At 38.7% G+C, this 22,870-nt stretch overlaps 1 protein-coding gene and 1 long non-coding RNA gene across 18 annotated transcripts in view; one reads left to right on the top strand and one right to left on the bottom strand.

Annotated features, from left to right (window-relative positions):
- Positions 1-22,870, bottom strand: part of PRORP (protein only RNase P catalytic subunit) — a 253,529-nt gene that overhangs the window by 176,492 nt on the left and 54,167 nt on the right. The window lies entirely within an intron of this gene.
- On the top strand, positions 12,114-14,213 carry LOC144330219 (uncharacterized). The gene is made up of 2 exons (XR_013396205.1): positions 12,114-13,161; positions 13,702-14,213. It is a non-coding gene; the product is annotated as an uncharacterized LOC144330219 (long non-coding RNA).

Raw genomic sequence — 22,870 nt, 5'->3', positions numbered from 1 at the left:
CAAAGGTTTAAAGTGGAAGAAAAAAAAATTAAAGGAGAAAGGTAAATAAGTAGAGTATCACCTAAGAATACAAAGTGTTCCTCCACAGGAAGCTTTTTTGTGGTTGCCAGATTAAGGGAGATAACAGATACCATTTGTGAAATACAAAGCTCAAGATAACTATACAATATATACATACTTAGTGGTTCAGAATTTAACGAACCAATTCAATAAATAACCTGAGGATGTTCTTGCTTTATCTTCAAAGGAGAATTTTTGTTGTTATTGCCTCCATGCAATAATAAAATGATTGGTTCTATCAAAAGAATATCCTTAGACTAAAATCTGGATTTTTAATTTAATTTTTATTTTTATTTCTTTGAGACAGGGTCTCACTCTGTCATGCAGGCTGGAGAGCAGTGGCGTGATCTTGGCTCACTGCAGCCTCCACTTCCTGGGGTCAAGTGATCCTCCCACCTCAGCCTCCCAAGTAGCTGGGAATACAGAAGCCCACCACCACATCCAGCTAATTTTTGCATTTTTTGTAGAGACAGGGTTTCGCCATGTTGCCCAAGCTGGCCTCGGACTCTTCAAATGCTAAAGTGATCAGCGCAATTAAATAAAAACAATTGAGCCGAAGTGCCAATTTCATTAGCACAGCTAAACTAGTGAAAAACAGGTACAGCCAAACAAAATTAATGCAAAATAATCAAAACTTTTGAGTGCATCAAGTATGGAAAAAAGTTCTCAAGTTCTAAAGTATTTCAAACCACAGAAAGGGTAAGTTCTTTTCTTTGCATTTCCAGTAACTCTAAAAATAAACCTTTATTATTTTCCAGATTATTTTTTAAAAACCTTGTTATTAAAAAAATTAACACTATACAAATACATAATATCAAAAACCAACGTTTTATTTCAATTTCTCCTTTGGAGGTAACTGGTGCTATCAATTGAGTTTTAACAACCACTTTTCAGGCCAAGTGCCCTTGCTCACACCTGTAATTCCAGCACTTTAGGAGGCTAAGGTGAGGGGATTGCTTGAGGTCAGGAGTTCAAGACCAGCCTGGGCAACACGGCAAGACTCCATCTCTACAAAATTTTTTTTAAAATTAGCCAGGTGTGGCAGCACATGCCTGTTGTCCTAGCTACTCAAGAGGCTGAGGCAGAAGGACTGCTTGAGTCCAGGAGTTCAAGGCTGCAGTGAGCTATAATCCCGCCACTATACTCCAGCCTGGGTGGTAGAAGGAGGCCCTGTCTCTAAAAAATAAAAAAACCAAACTAACCAAACAAACAAAAAACCACCTTTTGATCGCATGAGACAGTAATAGGAGAGCTGCTCTAAATAAGTTTATACTAATTGCTTAAATTTCTCCTTTTATCTGTGCCCTTCCTACTCCATTGCTAAGGAAACACACAAAAACAAAAATCAAAAATACATGCTAATCTTCCAAAAAGACAACCTGCAAATAAGATTAACCCCTGAAAAAAAAAAATAAGGTGACTGGGCAAAATTGTGACACCAAGTGGCTGAAACACATTTCCTTTAATTGCCCTCAATAATTAAAAACAGGAACAGCATTTTTCTTTTAAAGACGATTGGAAGAACCTACCTAATTATCATGTTTTTTAGCTTTTAAAAAATAATTTTGTGACTGGGTGCGGTGACTCATGCCTATAATCCCAGCACCTTGGGAGGCCCAGGTGGGCGGATCACCTGAGGTCAAGAGTTTGAGATCAGCCTGGCCAACACAGTGAAACCCCGTCTCTAGTAAATACAAAAACTAGCCAGATATGGTGGTGCACACCTGTAATCCCAGCTATTCAGGAGGCTGAGGCATGAGAATCACTTAACCTGGGAGGCGGAGGCTGCAGTGAGCCAAGATCGCACCACTGCACTCTAGCCTGGACGATAGAACGAGACTCAGTCTCTAAATAAATAAATGAATAAAATTTTGTATACAATGAGGCATTTTGTAGTGCCAGAGAGTAAGGAAGTACTAAAAAGTATATAAAAAAACAAAAAACACCTACAGCAACAAAAAGCTTGCAATGGCTAAAGGTAGAACACAATGAGCAACAAAATAAAGTAGTATTAGATTACAATCCAAAGTACTAAAAATAAATATCCATGAGTCCATACTACCATAAATAAATAAGTAAACAAGGTAGAACAGACAATTTAATGGGGAGAATTCCAAATAATTTACGTAAATACTCTGCCCTCAAGGAAGTGAAACATAACTCCTCCCGCCAGCTCTTCAACTGAGGGTTGCACATAGTGACTTCCTTCTGAAGAGTACAGTATGGCAAGGGGGAAAAAAGAGTAACTTTACAATTGAGAAAGCTGACAAAACTCCCTAGCCCGGTGATCAAGGTTAACATCAACAGTGATAAGTCATGTTGATACTATCTACTTTTGATATGGTATGATGAGAATGGCATTTTGCCTCTGTGGTCTTCCTACTAAAAAACCCACAACGGCAGTCTAATTATGAAAAACACAACATAAAAATCTCAATTGAGGGACATTCTACAAAATATTTGATCATTATTCTCAAAATTGTCAATTTCTTCATCAAAACTGAAGAAAAGTCTGAGTGACTGTCATAGGAACAAGAAGCCTAAGAAACAAAATGACTAAATGTAATATGGTATCCTGGATGGGATTCCAGAAGAGAACAAGGACAATAAGCAAATCTAAATAAGTATGGACTTTAGTTAACAGTAACATATCAATATTGGTTCACTAATTTTGAAAATGTACCATACTAATATCTTAGTGATAGAAAAAACTGGGTGTGGGGTATATGAGAACTCTACTACCTTTGAAACTTTTCTATAAATTTAAAACTATTCTAAAATAAAAGTCTTATTGTAAAAAAACTTGAAATCTGCTATATATATAACATATATATATAATTTTCTCGATGGGATGAATAAATATCATAAAAGTCAATTCTTCCTGAAGAATTATTTTATTAATAAAAATAATATGACACTGGTTTAAAAATATTGTTTAAATGAGATATAAGAAATGGAGATGCTAAAACAAAATACTGGAGAGTAATTAAGAGTTTTGCATACTTAGGCTGGGCGTGGTAGCTCACACCTGTAATCCCAGCACTTTGGGAGGCCAAGGTGGGCGGATCACGAGGTCAGGAGTTCAAGACCAGCCTGGCCATGATAGTGAAACCCTGTCTCTACTAAAAATACAAAATTAGCTGGGCCTGGTGGTAGGTGCCTGTAATCCCAGCCACTAGGGAGGCTGAGGCAGAGAACTGCATGAACCCGGGAGGCGGAGGTTGCAGTGAGCCGAGATCATACCACTGCACTCTAGCCTGGGCGACAGAGTGGAGACTCTGTCTCAAAAGAAAAACAAAACAAACAAAAATTTTGCATACTTAATATTTTCACAATCATGGAATTGTTGTGGCTTTTGGGATTTTCACCTTCAAGTTCTTTTGGTAAAATATTAATACTGTTAAAATACTGTATTTTTATCTTGCAGGATTATTTTGGTTCATTTGAAGATGAACTGCTGTTTCCATTTATCCTCCAAGTTTAAACTCAATAAGATTACCTGTTATCTCTTTCCTCAACAGATGAGAAAATTTTCAGGAGATTTTCCTGATATAACAGAGGTTTTCATAACATAACATGGAGAGAGAGACCTATTATAATTGGAAAGTTTCCATTTAAATTAATTCTATAACTTTACATGTATAAGCAATTTCTAGGTATTTGTAGTCTAGGTAAGACTGACTAAACTAAATGATGTCAGGTTGACTTTGCAAGCTTCTTTTTCCACATTAAATAAATAGTACGGGCTCAGTCTGTTCATACAAAACACTTGAGACTAGGTAATTTCTAAAGAACAGGAATTTGTTTCTCCAGAGTTCTGGAGGCTGGGAACTCTAAGATCAAGGTGCCAGCAGGTTCTGTATCTGGTGAAGGCCTTGGGTCTCTGCTTCCAAGATGGCACCTTGAACACTGTCCTCACACAGTGAGGCAAAAGGAAAAGAAGGACAAAAAGAGCTGAACTCACTCCCTCAAGCCCTTTTACAAGGGTGCTAATCCCATCCATGAAGGCAGAGCCCTCATGACCTAATCACCTCCTAAAGGCCTCACTTGTTAATAGTGTTAAACTGAGAATTAAGTTTCAACATGAATGTGGAGTGGACACATTCAAACTATAGCAAGTACTCACTATATATATATATATATATATATATATATATATATATATATATATATATATATTATTTTTTTTAGATGGAGTCTCACTCTGTTGCCAGGCTGGAGTGCAGTGGCGCAATCTCAGCTCACTGCAACATCCGCCTTCCGGGTTCAAGCGATTCTCCTGCCTCAGCCTCTTGAGTAGCTGGGATTACAGGCACATGCCACCACGTCCAGCTAATTTTTGTATTTTTTTTTTTTTCAATGGAGTTTCACTCTTGTTGCCCAGGCTGGAGTGCAATGGCACGATCTCGGCTCACTGCAGCCTCCACCCCCCAGGTTCAAGCAATTCTCCTACCTCAGCGTCCAGAGTAGCTGGGATTACAGGTGCCTGCCAGCTTGCCTGGCTAATTTTTGGTATTTTTAGTAGAAATGGGGTTTCGCCACGTTGGTCAGGCTGATCTCAAATTCCTGACCTCAGGTGATCCACCTGCCTTGGCCTCCCAAAGGCCACCATGGCCGGCCTAATTTTTGTATTTTTAGTAGAGACGGGGTTTCACCATGTTGGCCAGGATGGTCTTGATCTCTTGACCTCGTGATCTGCCCGCCTCAGCCTCCCAAAGTTCTGGGATTACAGGCGTGAGCCACCACGCCCAGCCTTCACTATAATTATTTAACAGACGTTGAAGGCAATTCTGATACTAGAACTTACATAAGTACCTCTTCAGAGTGCTTACTACACAGCAGTAATATTAGGGACATATGCTTCTTTTTGTAACCAAACTTTAAAAAAAAACTGAAATGAAACTATAATTATAAAATTTTAAAACAAGGTCCAGCACTGCTGTGGATTACCGTGGATCTGAAGTGAAGAATCAGCTTAAAAATTCATTTTCCAAAAGGGTCAAAGGGCAGGAGTCTTCCGACCAACTTCCTAGCATTAGTTTTTGCTGAGTTTTTGAGGCCTGTTCAGTACTTTCAGAAGCCTCTCTCAAGCTCACCCATGGTTCTCCTGACTCCTTTACTGCTGATGCTTACACAATCCATTCACCTGCTCCTAACAAGAATGTTGGGAATAGTACTCAGAGTGCCCACATGGCCCTGCCCTGTGAGGGTCCACAGGAAAAATCCCTTTGGTTTCAATATTAGGAATAATGGAACATTCTCTGAACAATTTATTTCTATTTAATCTTACGAATTATGTGAAGCCGATAAATGAGTGAGTCTTATAGTGGAAATAGCTCCTTTGGAAGATATATCAGAATTGGGTGTTCCTTCAAACTTCCCCATTCTCCAAAGTTCTGATATCTCTCTTCTGCCCCTGATCATAGCCTACCGCCTTGGAGAATCTCTTCAGGAAAGAGAAATGTTTATGATGAGAATGTGGGGTACTTATAAATGATGTGCAAGCAGATAAAGGCATGAACCCCTGCTCTTAAGTGATCATGTTATCTATCTTCAGGTTTGTTGACAGAATTTACAGCCAAATTAATAGAGCACTTCACCATATGCATTTTGTGCACAAACCTTAAACCTTTTATTTCCCTAAGCTTATTTTCTCTTTGTATCCTTTTTACATTAACTTATTTTAAATTTATTTTATTTTCTGTATCGCATACATTATAACCATCCTACATCTTTCATAAGACAAAATGGGGTAGAAATAATGTATCAATAAGGAGTATCTACTTGAGGTGGCAGAGCGAATACTCTAAGGAACAATATACCCTTCCTAATACTATCTAGAAAAAAAGCTATGTCTAAATCACTGCAAAAAAAATCTAAGATCTGAACTGATCTTAATCAACTGATCTTAATTGTATTTGACCAGGATAAAAACCAGCCTTTATGTTAGTGAAAATTGTGAAATAGAAACAATTTTAAAAGGAAAAAAATGCTGTTTTAAAATAAACATTACCAGAAAATTATAATTAATAAAGTGTTACCACTGTAATAATTAGGTAAGAATAATTTATATAGCTTTATAAAAAGTTTAAGTAAATTTACTACTCACTCTGCAATTGCCATTTACCTTACTGACAACAAATATTTAAACTTTTTTTGTTCAAATGGATATTATATTTTCATAAGTGGCCTCTTCCTACCACATTCCCAAGAAGAGTGTTTTAAAACACTGTCATGGAAGCAAGATATACACAATAATGACTCACAGAGACAATCCCACCACACCCCAAATGGTTATTACACAGACATTATCAATGACACATCAGTGATGGGAAATCAACTTGCTATTAGGATTTTGCCAGAGAGAGGACAGATATGGGAGCTTGGCAACACAGTGTTTTTAACGCTCTTCGAAGACACTGGATCACTTGACTTCTACAACAATTGGGGAAATCTTGTTTCAAACACTATGCAGAATGTTCCTTTCTGGGACATTTGAAAAGAAAGGACTATGAAGCCAAATCACTATACAAATTTTGCCTGGCTCCATTCATCTTGCTAGTTATGCCCTTGATCACTTCACTAAAAACCCAGCTGACAGTTGATCATTAACTTCATTAGCAGTTGGTAAGAATAATTCTGAGTGATGCAGACTATCCCAGCAGTCACATGACAAAACATAACTCTTACACATGTCAAGGCAAGAGTGGGTGAAGTGATACATGACAAAAGGAAGTAGTCAGCTTGGCACTGTTTGACCCAGGGCAATGTGACTTCCCTGAGTTACCATGTCATGAAAAATGAACAGTAAGAAAAAAAAACAACCATTCTTTTGTGTTATTTAGTGATTTCTGGATTGGCATCCACGAATGCAAATTTATTTCCTCAAGTCACTTATATCACCTTTGACTACCCAGCAGTTAACTCCTTAAAACTAAGGAGTCGTGATTAGATTTACTTTTCCCATGTGATAAAAATATTTATTTTTTGAGACAGGGTCTCACTCTGTTACCCAGGATGGAGTGCATCAGTGCAATCATGGCTCACTGCAGCCTAGATTCTCCAGGGCTCAAGTGATCCTCCCCCCGCCTCAGCCTCCTGAGTTGGTGGGACTACAGGTGTGTGCTACCACATCCAGCTTATTTTTTAAAATTTATTTTTCGTAGAGATGGCAGAGGGCAGGGAGGTCTCACTATGTTGCCCAGGCTAGTCTCTTAACTCCTGAGCTCAAGTGGTCCTCCCACCTCGGCCTCCAAAAATGTTGGGATTACAGGTATGAGCCACCATGCCTGGCCTGATATAGGATTTAAATGCTGCTACCTGATTAGTTGTTTTAAGATTCACAGCCCAAGTTTACCATTTCTATTGATTTATTTATTTTTAGATCTTCTTCCATGAATCCACACTAACAGTGACTTGTTTGGGTGATATTTGTTGGGTGATATTTCAGATTCCCTAGGGAGAAACCTACAATTACATTGCTTTGATATTACATATAATTACTTTAAGTCTGAGGTTTTTCCCAATTTATACATTCCCAATTTATACATTCTCCTTGGGCTACTCAACATAAGTTTTTTAAAGTCATAATCTAGGTACTTTAAACTATTATAATACTAAAGTCACTCCTCGATAACATAACTGTTGGTTATGAAAATATGACAAACTTTTTTGAAAATGAAAGAAGTATATCACTCTTAGAACTAAGTTCTAGTTTCCTAAGTTTCACATATGTAGTTAAAAAAATAGATTTCTACCCTAAGAATCATTAAAAGACCTACGTGACTTCTAAAATTGCTTGTTTTTGAATTTCTCAAACTCAAATTTGAGAATTAATATTCTGCAGAATGGCAGAAACATTAGTTTTATACCACTGAAGATTTATTTTAGTTTCTTATCTTTAAAATATGTGTGAGTTTTTAAAATGAACTAGAGTAAGTATCTGTAAAAATACATAACTATATAAAGGAAAAAGTGACTGGTCAGTGAAGAATTTCTACTTCTAGGCGTTTTTCCTTGAATATGCATAAATACATGCACAGTAATTTTTTTTTATTTTCAAAAACTGGGGTCATCCTGTACATTTTGTTTTCAACTTGTCTTTTTCATGTATCCTGGGTATCTTTCTATGTCAGTAAACTCACCTCCAGTATTCAGTTGGCTTCTGTATAATTTCCAATTTTTTGCTATTACAGAGATACAACAAAAATTATGTATCTTTATGTACCTGTGCAAATATTTCCGCAGAACAGATTTCTGAAAGTGGAACTGATACATCACTGTATATTTTGAATAGATACAGTACCAAACTGACTCCACATATCTTATGGTATAAGAGAGTATGCTTAGTTAATGTTTTAAAATATCTATAAGTAAAATATTTTATATAATAAAACACTGCATATGCTAATACCACATTTATCTGAACACTGTTCAAATATGTTTCATATAAATTAATATCAAGATAAACAATAAAACTTAAAATCATGTGTGAGAGGAACTTTCTGAAAAGCATTATGATTTTCTTGCCTTCTTAATTATGCAGAATAGTTACAATTTAGGATTTTCTTTACAATTATAAATTTTCAAAAAAGAAATCACAATTTGCCTATCTTCTGAAATAGGATATACTAGTCATAGTTTAAGATTTTCTTTATAATTTTGAAGATTATATATTGGATGCTACTTTCTTTAATACAGTAATGGCTGTTGAGGTTACTGAGCTGTTTGACAGAAGGCTGAGCTATATCCAGAAAGTTGTACTTTTTGACTTTTTAAAAAATTAATTAATTTATTATACTTTAAGTTCTAGGGTACATGTGCCGAACTTGCAGGTTTGTTACAATAGGTATACACGTGTGATGGTGGTTTGCTGCACCTACCAACCCGTCATCTACATTAGGTATTTCTTCTAATGCTATCCCTCCCCTAGGCCACCACTCCCTGACAGGCCCCGGTGTGTGATGTTCCCCTCCCTGTGTCCATGTATTCTCATTGTTCAACTTCCACCTATGAGTGAGGACATGAGGTGTTTGGTTTTCTGTTCCTGTGTTAGTTTGCTGAGAATGATGGTTTCCAGCTTTCTCCATGTCCCTGCAAAGGACATGAACTCATCCTTTTTTATGGCTGCATAGTATTCCATGGTGTATACATGCCATGTTTTCTTTATCCAGTCTATCATTGATGGACATTTGGGTTGCATTTCTATACACCAATAACAGACAAACAGAGAGCCAAATCATGAGTGAACTCCCATTCATAATTGCTACAAAGAGAGTAAAATACCTAGAAATATAACTTACAAGGGAATGTGAAGGACTTTTTGACTTCTTATGGCAGCATTTCTCTTTCAACCTGGGCAACAGTCTCTCTCTTCTCCCTAATGTAAGCATGCCTGCCTCTAGTAGTAATCCCATCCCTCCACTTTCAACCCATACATACAAACTCTAATATGCTGCTCCTCATATATGTATTTGAAAAAGAAAAGAAAAAAAAATCCTCAAATAGCTTTTCAGAGCAGACATGAGGACAGTATGTTCTTCCAGAAGGACACCCAAGTGTGAATAAGACACCCAAGTTTTGGGACATAAGGAACAAGACATTCTACCTCTAAAGCCAGATGTCAAGAGAGAGTCTTTAAGCAGGAGAAACAATTATATGGAAAAGGGTATTTAAAAGTTAAGGAGGTATGATAAAAACTCTACTTCAATATTTAACATTTCCTATTGTAAACATAATAGGGTATTTTTAAGTTTCCTTCCCACTTTAACATTATTGAAACATAATTTCAAGCACGGGGACTGAGAAACTCAACATTTCTACAGTTCGGGAAAAAAAAAATGTGTGTGTATATATATATATATGCCTGGGATTATATACACACAAAAATACTGAGCATAGTCTATTGTATCTTAGGTGCTTTATGGTATTGAAACTTTTACAAGAGGTTATGTAAATCGACAGAAAGAAATAAAATAACTTGAGTGGCAGAAAAATAAGAACTTACTGCCAAATAAACACTTCGCCAAATGACCTCTAATGACTAATACTCTTGCCTCCATTTTTCTCTCACTGTAGTAAAACCAACTAAGAGACGGCAATCAAAACAAATTCTACAGTGTTTTCACCAAACACTCTCTATTCAATGCCCTAAGCATGCAATAAGAATGAAAGCATTCAGTGCTGGTGTCAGCCATAATTCTTTTAAATTACTTTATAAATTTTCATTCTGCTGAAGCCATTTTAACCAATTCTCAGTTATCCACAGAAAATAAGGAGGAGAATTTTGAACAGCTAGCATGATTAACTAAAATGATGTGCTTTTCCCCCCTATATATCCTCTATTAGAGGATATATATATTCAGCTTATAAACACTGAAAATCCAAAATGCAAGCAGCAAAAGGAACAAAGAACAAAAGCATTAGGACTGAATCATGGGTAGGTGTGTGGGGGAAGAGAGAATGAGAGAGAAAATGCAGCATTAGAAGCTTTCCACTTTATATCCTTTTGTTGTCTTTCTCTCTTTTTTTTTTTCCACTCTGTCACCCAGGCTGGAGTACAGTGGCGTGATCTTGGCTTACTCAACCTCTGGCTCCCAGGTTCAAGCGATTCTCCTGCCTCAGTCTCCCTACTAGCTGGGATTACAGGCACACGCCACCACGCCTGGCTAGTTTTTGTATTTTTAGTAGAGACAGGGTTTCACCACGTTGGTCAGGCTGGTCTTGAACTCCTGACCTCAGGTGATCCACCCTCCTTGACCTCCCAAAATGCTGGGATTACAGTACAGGTGTGAGCCACTGCACCCAGCCACTCCTTTTGTTTTCTTAATGGAAATTTATTATACTATGTTGTCCCTGCCTCCTCAAGGGGGTCTCACAGCACCAATTATTAGTGATAACTGAAAAGAAAACCTAATTTCTTGAAATGAAAGTTACAAAGGTATGTGTAAAGTATGAGTCATGGAGACTTTTAGAATTCCCTCCCTGATCATTCTAGGATAAATGGTCAACAAAAGCAAGGTCTCTTTTCACATAAAACTACTATGAAGGAACTTGATATTGAAAAAGAGAATCCAAAGAAAGAAAAAGAAAGAAAAAGAGAATCCAGGCAAAGACAGTTTTGCATTGCCATGTTGAAACTCATCTCTAGTTCCTGGGCTAGACTTGGCAATCCTGATGTAACTGAAAATACAGATAGAAATGATGAGGCAGGGCCGGGCGCGGTGGCTCAAGCCTGTAATCCCAGCACTTTGGGAGGCCGAGACGGGCAGATCACAAGGTCAGGAGATCGAGACCATCCTGGCTAACAAGGTGAAACCCCGTCTCTACTAAAAAAAAAATACAAAAAAAACTAGCCGGGCAAGGTGGCGGGCGCCTGTAGTCCCAGCTACTCGGGAGGCTGAGGCAGGAGAATGGCGGGAACCCGGGAGGCGGAGCTTGCAGTGAGCTGAGATCCAGCCACAGCACTCCAGCCTGGGCGACAGAGCGAGACTCTGTCTCAAAAAAAAAAAAAAAAAGAAATGATGAGGCAGAATGAGGTTACTTTGGAAGAATCAAGAAAAACCTTTGAGGTGCTGATAATAATCCAGCCATTTGAAGATGGAAGAATACTAAAGAAATAGCAAGTACAAAGATTTGGGGGCAGGAACAAATTCAGCATGTTTGAGGGACAGGAAAAATTCTAGTATACCTATAATTCAGTGAAAGACAGAGAAAAAACCAGATGAGGTTGAAAAGAGAGGTAAAGACCAGATAATGAGAGTTCTTATAATCCATGATGAGGAACTTGGATTTTATTCTAAGTGTAATGCGAAGTTATTGAGGCAAGCATGAAAAAAAGCAAGGAGATCACTTAGGAGTTTTGGTGAGAGATGATGTAAATGGAGATGGAAAGAAGCGACTAGACTATGGGATATTTTGGGGGGTTAAAACCAAGAAAACTTGTCAGTCTACTGGATATGGGGGTAGAGAGAAAGAGTAATTGTGGCTGTCTGGAATACTTGGTTTTTGGCTTGAGCAATTTGGTGGATAGTAGTGCCAATTACCCAGTCCAGTTTTTTTTTTTCGTTTTTTGTTTTTGTTTTTGTTTTGGTTTTGGTTTGGTTTTGGTTTTGGTTTTTGAGACTCTTGTCCAGGCTGGAGTGCAGTGGCATGATCACAGCTCACTACAGCCTCGAATTCCTGGGCTCAAGCAATCCTCCTGCTTCAGCCTTCTGAGAAGCTGGAACCACAGGTGCATGCCATCACATCCAGCTAATATTTTTGATCTTCTGTAGAGATGGGGTCTCGCTACATTGCCTAGGCTGGTCTTGTACTCCTGGGCTTAAGTGTTCTCCCACCTCAGCCTCCTAAAGTGCTGGGATTACAGGTTGTGTTAGTCTGTTTTCATGCTGCTGATAAAGACATACCCGAAACTGGCTAATTTATAATGAAAAAGAGGTTTAATGGACTCACAGTTCCACGTGGCTTGAGAGGCCTCACAATCATGGCAGAAGGTAAAAGGCACGTCTTACATGGCGGTGGGCAAGAGAGAATGAGAGAAGGGAAAAGGGCAACCTCTTATAAAACCATCAGATCTCATGAGACTTATTCACTACCACAAGAAGAGTATGAGGGAAACCGCCCCCATGATTCAATTATCTCCCACCAAGTCCCTCCCACAACATGTGGGAATTATGGGAGCTACAATTCAAGATGAGATTTGGGTGGGGACATAGCCAAATCATATAACAGGTGCATGCTTCCATGCCTGGCTTTGTTCAGAAGTATTTGTAAGAGTCCAAATAACATGTACGGAAATGGCTGTTCATAAAAAGGAATACATGAACCTAAAGCTGCTCTAGGAAAATTAAGTTTATTAAATTAAAAAAGAAAGAAATCCAATCCAAGAAAATCTAAAATACCTTGAAACAGATAATGATGAAGAGATGTTGGTTCAAGTGCTATATAAAAGTTGACTCAAGCAGAATATAAGGGTCCGTAACTAATACTTTCAAATTTAGTCGGCCTGGTGCCGTGGCTCACACCTGTAATCCCAGCACTTTGGGAGGCCAAGCGGGCAGATCAGGAGGTCAGGAGATCGAGACCATCCTGGCCAACATGGTGAAACCCTGTCTCTACTAAAATTACAAAAATTAGCCAGACGTGGTGGCACGTGCCTGTAATCCCAGCTACTCAGGAGGCTGAGGCAGGAGAATCGCTTGAACGTGGGCGGCAGAGGTTGCAGTGAGCCAAGATCATGCCACTGCATTCCAACCTGGGTGACAGAGCAAGACTCCATCTCAAAAAAACAAAAATAAATAAAAATGTTTAAAAAATAAAATAAATTTAGTCATAGTTTCTTCAAAATTACAACATATTCTAGAGATTTAAATGTTACTAAATACTAAAAGTACTTGCAATACTTCTTTTTTTTTTTTTTTTTTGAGACAGAGTTTCACTCTTGTTACCCAGGCTGAAGTGCAATGGCTCGATCTCGACTCACTGCAACCTCCACCTCCTGGGTTCAAGCGATTCCCCTGCTTCAGTCTCCCAAGTAGCTGGGATTACAGGCATGCACCACCACGCCCGGCTAATTTTGTATTTTTAATAGAGATGGGGTTTCCCCATGTTGGCCAGGCTGGTCTTGAACTCCTGACCCAGATGATCTGTCCAGCTCAGCCTCCCAAAGTGCTAGGAGTACAGGCATGAGCCACTGCGCCCGGCCCTTTTTTTTTTTTAAGAAGGAGTCTCGCTGTGTCGCCCAGGCTGGAGTGCAGTGGCATGATCTCCGCTCACTGCAACCTCTGCCGCTGGGTTCAAGCGATTCTCCTGCCTCAGCCTCCCGAGTAGCTGAGATTACAGGCAAGTGCCACCACACCCAGCTAATTTTTGTAGTTTTAGTAGAGACAGGTTTCAGCATCTTGGCCAGGCTGGTCTTGAACTTCTGACCTCTGGATCCACCCACCTCAGCTTCCCAAAGCGCTGGAATTACAGGCATGAGACACCATGCCTGGCCTGCAATGCTTATTTTTTTTAAAAATCTTATCTCATGTATTTTGGGTAAATATTATTTTCTATTCTGACAATTCAAGTAAATCTTTAAGGAAAAGAGTCAAGCACAAACACAAGACTCATTGTTAATAGACAACAGGATGCACAATATGCATTTCTTGTTTAGATAACACAACCATTAGCCTAACCTTGTGCCTAGCATTCCTGTTATTGATCTATGGTCATATTCTCACAGCTTAAAACAGTATCTGGCTTGGAACAGGGGCTCAAGAAACAGTAACTGAATCAACCTAATAATTCCCTGCCAAGTTTCTACAACTGTTCTTCTTAAAATGCAGGCTATACAATCAATCTGCTAGTCACTCAGAACCCTTCCCTCTTCTTTAAAAAAAAAGAAGAAAAAAAAAAAGCTCAGAATTTTTCTTTTTCTCAAAATTTGAAACCAGGGAATTATATTACTTCATGCAGGCTGTGCGCCGTGGCTCACACCCATAATCCCAACACTTTGGGAGGCTGAAGCAGGCGGATCACTTGAGCCCAAGGGTTTGAGACTAGCCTGGACAACATGGCAAGACCCCATCTCTAAAAACAACAACAACAAAAATACTTCAAGCAAAATACAATTTACACTTGAAAAACAGCTACAAGATAAGTAGCAAGGCTTAGTCTGCCTAAATTTACAGGTTAAACAAATAAACAGGGTGAAGGTTAGTCCCCTTTAATCTCAGTATATTCTAAATTATGTTGCTTATCATGTACTCAAGATTGAACTGTTTCCCTAAGAATGCAAACATTGTAAGTGCAAGAAATAAAACTATAAAACTCTTAGAAGAATCAAAGGCATTAATCTTCATGACCTTGGATTAGGCAATATTTTCTTCTTTTTTTTGAGAAAGAGTCTTGCTCTATCGACAGGCTGGAGTGCAGTGGCGCGATCTTGGCTTACTGCAACCTCCGCCTCGTGAGTAGCTGGAACTACAGGCACCCACCACCACACCCAGCTAATTGTTGTATTTTTAGTAGAGACAGAGTTTCACTATGTTGGCCAGGATGGTCTCCATCTCTTGACCTCTGATCCACCCGCCTTGGCCTCCCAAAATTCTGGGATTACAGGCGTGAGCCACCACACCCGGCCCCTAGGCAATGATTTCTTAGATTAGACATCAAAAGCACAGGCAACAAAAGAAAAAATAAATTGGACTTCTACGCTTCAAAGGATATCATCAAAACACTGAAAAGAGAATCCAGGCCGGGCGCGGTGGCTCAAGCCTGTAATCCCAGCACTTTGGGAGGCCGAGACGGGCGGATCACGAGGTCAGGAGATCGAGACCATCCTGGCTAACACAGTGAAACCCCGTCTCTACTAAAAAATACAAAAAACTAGCCGGGCGAGGTGGCGGGCGCCTGTAGTCCCAGCTACTCGGGAGGCTGAGGCAGGAGAATGGCGTAAACCCGGGAGGCGGAGCTTGCAGTGAGCCGAGATCTGGCCACTGCGCTCCAGCCTGGACGACAGAGCAAGACTCTGTCTCAAAAAAAAAAAAGAGAATCCAAAGCCTGGGAAAAAATACTTACAGATTATATATCTGATAAAGATCTAATATTTGGTATATAGTTAAAAATTATAACTCGGCTGGGTGTGATGGCTCACGCCTGTAATCCTAGCACTTTGGGAGGCCAAGATGGGCAGATCACGAGGTCAGGAGTTCGAGACCAGCCTGACCAACATGGTAAAACACCGTCTCTACTAAAAATACAAAAATGATCCGGGCATGGTGGTGCACACCCGTAATCCCAGCTACTCAGGAGGCTGAGGCAGGAGAATCACTTAAACCCGGGAGGTGGAGGTTGCAGTAAGCCGAGATCATGCCACTGCACTCCAGCCTGGGCGACAAGGCGAGACTCTGTCTCAAAAAAAAAAAAATTACAACTCAACAGTAATAACAAAAAACAATTGAAAATGGGCAAAGAAATAGACATTTCTGGCCAGGCATGGTGGCTCATGCCTGTAAGCCCAACACTTTGGGAGGCTGAAGTCAGGCGTTCAAGACCAGCCTAACCAACATGGTGAAACCCCGTCTCTAACAAAACACAAAAATTAGCCGGGCGTGGTGGCACATGCCTGTAATCCCAGCTACTCGGGAGGCTGAGGCAGGAGAATCACTTGAACCTGGTAGATGAAGGTTGCAGTGAACTGAGATTGCGCCACTGCACTCTAGCCTGGGCGACAGAGTAAGACTCTGTCTCAAAAAAAAAAAAAAAAAAAAAGACATTTCTTCAAAGAAGATATATAAATGGCCAATAAATATATTAAAGGATATTCAACATCAGGCATCATTAACAAATGCAAATCAAAACTACAAGATACTGGGCCAGGTGAGGTAGCTCACACCTGTAATCCCAGCACTTTGGGAGGCTGAGGCAGGCAGATCACCTGAGGTCAGGAGTTTGAGACCAGCCTGGCCAACATGGCGAAAACCCGTCTCTACTCCAAAAAAAAAAAAAAAAAAAAAATTAGCCAGGCATGGTGGCGCATGCCTGCAGTCCCAGCTACTTAGGAGGCTGAGCCATGATAATTGCTTGAACCCGGGAGGCAGAGGTTGCAGTGAGCTGAGATCATGCCACTGCACTCCAGCCTCGGTGACAGTGAGATTCCATCATCTAAAAAAAAAAAAAAACTAAAAAAACTAAAAGATACTACTTCCTGCATTTCTTACATGATCAAAACAAACAAAAAAAGATACCACTTCACACCCGCTAGGAGGACTATAATCAAAAAGACAAATAACAAGTGTTCCTGAGGATGTGGAGACATTAGAACCTTTATACACAGCTGATGAGAATACAAAATGATGCAGCTGCTTTGGAAAACAGTTGAGAAGTTCAAAAGATTAAACACAAAGTTACCATATGACCCACCAATTCTACTCCCAGGTGCATAGCCAAAAGAAATGAAAACCTATGTCCACATAAAAACTTGTGCCCAAATGTTCATAAGTAGCATTATTCATAATAGCCAAAAAGTGATAACAACCCAAAGGTCCATCAACTACAGAACGAATGAATAAAATGTGGCATATCCATACAATGGAACACGATTTGGCAATAAAAGGGAATGAAATACTGATTCCTGCTACAAAATGGATGAACTTTGAAACACTATGCTAAGTGAAAATCTGAAATGTCTGGAATAGGTAAATTCATAAAGATGTAAAGAAGGCCGGACATGGTGGCTCACACCTGTTAATTCCAGCACTTTGGGAGGACTGCCTGAGGCCAGGAGTTCAAGACCAGCCTGAGCAACACAGTGAGACCCTGTTTCTATGAATAAATAAATAAATAGTAAAAGTAGCTGGGCCTGGTGGTGTGTGCCTGTAGTTCTAGCTACTTGGAAGGCTGAGGCAGGAGGACCACTTGAGCCCAGGAGGTCAAGGTTGCAGTGAGATATGACTGCACCCTTACCCTCCAGCTTGGGCAACACAAGTACCTGTCTCAAAAGAAAAAAAAAAGAAAAAAGGAAAAGACAGAATGAAGACTAGTGGTTGCCAGGGACCAAGGGGAGGAAGAAATTGGGAGTTAGTGCTAATGGGTATGAGGTTTCTTCAAGGAAAATGAAAATGTCCTGGAATTGGATAGTGGTGATGATTGCAAAACTTTGTGAATACAGTAAAAACCACTGAATTGTACACTTTAAAAGGGTGAATATTATGGTATATAAATATTATATTTCCCAATAAAAAAGAAAAAAAATGCCAACATTAAAGAATTGAGACATGACTTGGCCAAGTCTCCAATTGTGTCAAAAGCAAAATCTACTGGCGTGGTGGTTTATACCTGTAATCCCAACACTTTGGGAGGCCACAGCAGGCAGATTGCTTAAGCCCAGGAGTTCAAGACCAGCCCGGGCAACATGACAAAACTCCGTCTCCACAAAAAAAAAAAAAAAAAAAATACAAAAATTAGCTGGATGTGGTGGCATGTGTCTGTAGTCCCAGCTACTGAGGAGGCTGAGGTTGGGGGGTGTCTTGAGCCCAGGGACTTTATAGTCCACAGTTCCACTTAGCACATCTTGTAATCGTACTTCCTCATTATTAAGACGCCAGAAACTATAAGATGAAACACCGATTTAGGAATAAATAACTTTTAAGCAAAAAAACACAAACAAAAAAGTATACCATTTCAGTAACCAACAAAATCATACATTAATCCATATAGTTCCATACCATAACCTTGTTTTGGAATCACAATTAACATGTAAGTATACACTTTCATATCTCAGTTGAAGGCTGTTTGTTCTAGATCACTTTTGGCCATAACAGTTCTGTACATCCTCATGGTGACACATTACATACCACTGTCCTTAGAGCCTGTGCTATTCATCTTCACTTTTATAACACTTTTAGGACCAACAGCATGACACTAAGACAGGTTGAAAAATACTGGAGCTTACCTGTATTTCACATCTGATCATTGCTTTTTCTTTCTTTGAATTATGCCATTCTGGAAGTTAGTCAACTTTGCTTGAATGTCTATGGGAAGGTATTGGCAGGTAGAAGTTTGCAGGCTCAGTGACAACTTTTCAAAATGCAAAAATCAGTCATAACAACCTCCTCTTGCTTTAAAATTCTGTACCTTAGTCTTAGAAAAGTGTCAATTTCCACTGTTTTTTATTACATTGTCAGGAAACCTTTGGCAAATATTTAAAGTTAAGATTTAGGTTAAAATTACAAATTTACAAGAGAAAAACAACCCCATTAAAAAGTGGGCAAAGGACATGAACAGACACTTCACAAAAGAAGACAAACATGTGGCCAACAAGCATATGAAAAAAAGCTCAATATCAATGATCATTAGAGAAATGCAAATCAAAATCACAATGAGATACCATTTCACACCAGTCAGAATGGCTATTATAAAAAAAGTCAAAAAATAATACATGCTGGTGAGGTTGCAGAGAAAAGGGAACACTTACACACTGTTGGTGGGAGTGTAAATGAGTTTAACCATTGTGGAGAGTAGTATGGCAATTTCTCAAAGAGCTAAAAGCAGAACTATCATTCAACCCAGCAATCCCATTACTAGGTATATACACAGACGAGTAGAAATCATTCTACCATAAAGACACATGCACACGAATGTTCACTGCAGTACTATTCACAATAGCAAAGACATGGAATCAACCTAAATGCCCATCAGTGACAGATTGGATAAAGAAAATGTGGCACATATACACCATGGAGTACTATGCAGCCAAAAAAGGAACAAGATCATGTCTTTTGTAGGAACGCGGACAGAGCTGGAGGCTATTACCCTTAGCAAACTAATGCAGAAACAGAAATCCAAATACTACATGTTCTCGCTTATAAGTGGGAACTAAATTATAAAACCTTATGAACACAAAGAAACAACAGACACTGGGGTCTACTTGACGGGGTGTGTGGGAGAAGGGACAGGAGCAGAAAAGATAACTATTGGGTACTGGGCTTAATACCTGGGTGATGAAATAATATGTACAACGAACCCCCTTGACAAATGTTTATGTATGTAACAAGTCTTCCCATGTACCCCCAAGCCTAAAATAAAAGTTTAAAAAAAAAGATTTAGGTTAAAATTAAACAGTGTAACAGTGTGTAGAGCTACAAATACAACTAATTCAACTGAGGTGGCAAACAGATGAATAGACATACGCTATATATAGCTAATTTTGTACACACCCAGGCTATAACAGTCACCAATAAATCTCTACATGGTGGCTGGCAAGTTTCTACTGACATTAATTATAGCATATACTCAGACTTCAGAAAAATTAAAATATAAAAAAGATTCATTTGAAAATTAAGAAAATAAAATACATTCACAACTAGAACTTTCTTTTTTTAGTTCCTTAATCTCTATCACCCTTAAGCTATAGGTTCTGAGATCAAGATATGTGATAATGGTGCTACTCCTTAAACAATGAATGTAAAAAAGTTATTTTCTCATTAATGAACTTACAGAGAATAATACTAGATATATAATCAACCATTAATGTAAAAGGACTGAGAAAAATGTGTAACATATAATGCAGAGAGTTTACAGGAAGAGCATAAATAATACGTACATCATTCCACAGAAAAAAAAAATCTGGAAATCTCTTCAAAGATGGAAAAAACTTAAGACTTTGGAACTTCAAATTCCTAATTTTTCCTTTATGTACACTTAAAGGTAATTGTATTAAGAGAAAGATAAGTACATAAAAGACAATGAAGAATATTCCCTCTCTGGAACTATTTCATTAAAGTTTGTCCCACAATTTAAAAAAATCTGTTTGACCTAAAAAATGAGGAAAAAACCGTCCAGTCCTTTTCACTTAGCGGACTCATGGCATAGGTGAGTGGCTGAAACAATCATGTAATAAGTAACCTTAAAGAAATGTGTTATATTTAGGCACCCCTATACACTTTTGCTGGTAGTATAAATTATTATAATCATTTTGGAAAGCAATTTGGCAATATATAGTGAGATCTTTAAAAATATACATACTCTTTGACTAAAGAGTCCTGTTTCTGAAAATCTACTCCAAAGACATCCTATGAAACATGCACAGAGGTTGTCTTCCAAAGCATTACTTATCATAGTAAAAAATGGAAAGCCTCATTTGTCTAACAACAGGGAGATGACTTAAAAATTATTGTATATCCACAAGACACAGAGTATTATAAAACTATTTTAAAATATTTACCAAGAATGCTTTTTAACCTTTTTCCTTTCCTGATATTTTTAAAATTTTCATGGTAAAAGAAAATTCAAAAAATGTAAACAAAAACCAGAAATCCTCTCATTCTCTTATACAGTATTCTATTCCCAATTCCCAAAGGTAACTACACTGTTAAATTGTGTATGTGTGCACGCACGTGTGTGTGTGTGTTAAGCTTCTAGAAATTTTTTGGGCATGCACATGCAAACTTATCTAACAAACATTTATCTATAGATGGGTAATTTTTTGCTTTGTTTTTAATATAAGTAGAGCAATTCTAAGCATGTTGTTTTTCATTTTGCTTCTTATATTCTGACAACTGTTCCATAGCAGCACATATAGGTTTACCTTTTTCACAAAAATGAATATTTAAATATGTATTGGGCTTTAGACTGATAGATATTCAGGTTGTTTAGATTTTTCTGCTTACCAATAATGCAATAATGAATATATTTGAATACATTTCTTTATGTACTAGTGTTACTATGTCAGTTCCTGAAAATAGAATTTCAATATTTTAGATAATGAAAGTTATAGACAAATCATCCACCAAAAATACTGCACTGATACCATCCTTCCTACCTCTTCAAACTATTCTAAACACTGAATATTACCAACTTTTAAATATCTACCAATCTGGAAGATAAATATTTTAATCTCTGTATCTATAAATATGAATAAAGTTAAACCACTTTTCCACTGCATGGTCCATCTTTTTCTTTTTTGTTTTCGAGATGGAGTCTCACTCTGTTACCCAGGCTGGAGTGCAATGGCATGATCTCAGCTCACTGCAACCTCTGCCTCCCAGGTTCAAGAGATTCTCTTGACTCAGCCTCCCAAGTAGCTGGGATTATAGGCACCCGCCACCATGCCCAGCTAATTTTTGCATTTTTAATAGAGACGGGATTTCACCATGTTGGCCAGGCTGGTCTTGAACTCCTGACCTCAAGTGACCCACCCGCCTTGGCCTCCCAAAGTGCTGGAATTACAGGCGTGAGCCATCATGCCCAGCCGGTTCATCTCCTTCTTATAGGTTTATAACAGTTCTGATACAGTCAGGAAATCTGCTCTTTGTCACATACTGTAAACATTTTTTTTTTTTTAAGACGGAGTCTTGCTCTGTTGCCCAGGCTGGAGTGCAGTGGCTTGATCTCAGCTCACTGAAACCACTGCCTTCTGGGTTCAAGCGATTCTCCTGTCTCAGCCTCCCAAGTAGCTGGGACTACAGGCATGTGCCACCACGCCTGGTTAATTTTTTTGTATTTTTAGTAGAGATGGGGTTTCATCATGTTAGCCAGGCTGGTGTCGAACTCCTGACCTCAGGCAATCCACCCGCCTCGGCCCCCCAAAGTGCTGGGATTACAGGCGTGACCCACCATGCCCGGTCTACATTTTGCAGTTTGTTGTATTTTAACAGTGTTTATGTTTTTTAGTTTAGTTTTGTTTTTAACTGTCTAGCAAATTTATCTATTCTTCCCATTAGGGCTCCTCAATTTTACATAGGCTTCAATTTCAAATATAAAAATAATACATATGTATTTTACTACTCCTTTTATCATTACTTTTTAATTTTTTTGAGACAGTTTCACTCTTGTTGCCCAGGCTGGAGTGCAATGGCACAATCTCGGTTCACCACAACCTCCGCCTCCCATGTTCAAGCAATTCTCCTGCCTCAGCCTCCCGAGTAGCTGGGATTACAGGCATGTGCCACCATGCCCAACTAATTTTTGTATTTTTAGTAGAGACAGGGTTTCACCATGTTGGCCAGGCTTGTCTCGAACGCCTGACCTCAGGTGATCTGCCAGCCTCGGCCTCCCAAAGTGCTGGGATTACAGGCGTGAGCCACTGTGCCCGCCAGTGGCAGCAATTTTTAAGACACAGTTTAATTACAGATGAATGGCTATAGATTGCCAGTGATAAGCGCCACAAGTCTGAAACCCAGGAGCTCTCTACAATCCAATTTTGATATTATGACTGTTTTCTATAGATTTACTATACAAAATTAGCCTCAATTTTTTAATCTACAAAATAGAGATGAAAGTAACTGCTAATTGCTGCTATGAAAAATGATATTCTTATTAGAAA

This window comes from Macaca mulatta, chromosome 7 (genome assembly GCF_049350105.2).
Source record: "Macaca mulatta isolate MMU2019108-1 chromosome 7, T2T-MMU8v2.0, whole genome shotgun sequence".
Lineage (NCBI taxonomy): Eukaryota > Metazoa > Chordata > Mammalia > Primates > Cercopithecidae > Macaca > Macaca mulatta.
The sequence above is the reverse complement of the archived record's forward strand: the minus strand, read 5'-3'. Positions and strand labels throughout refer to the sequence as shown.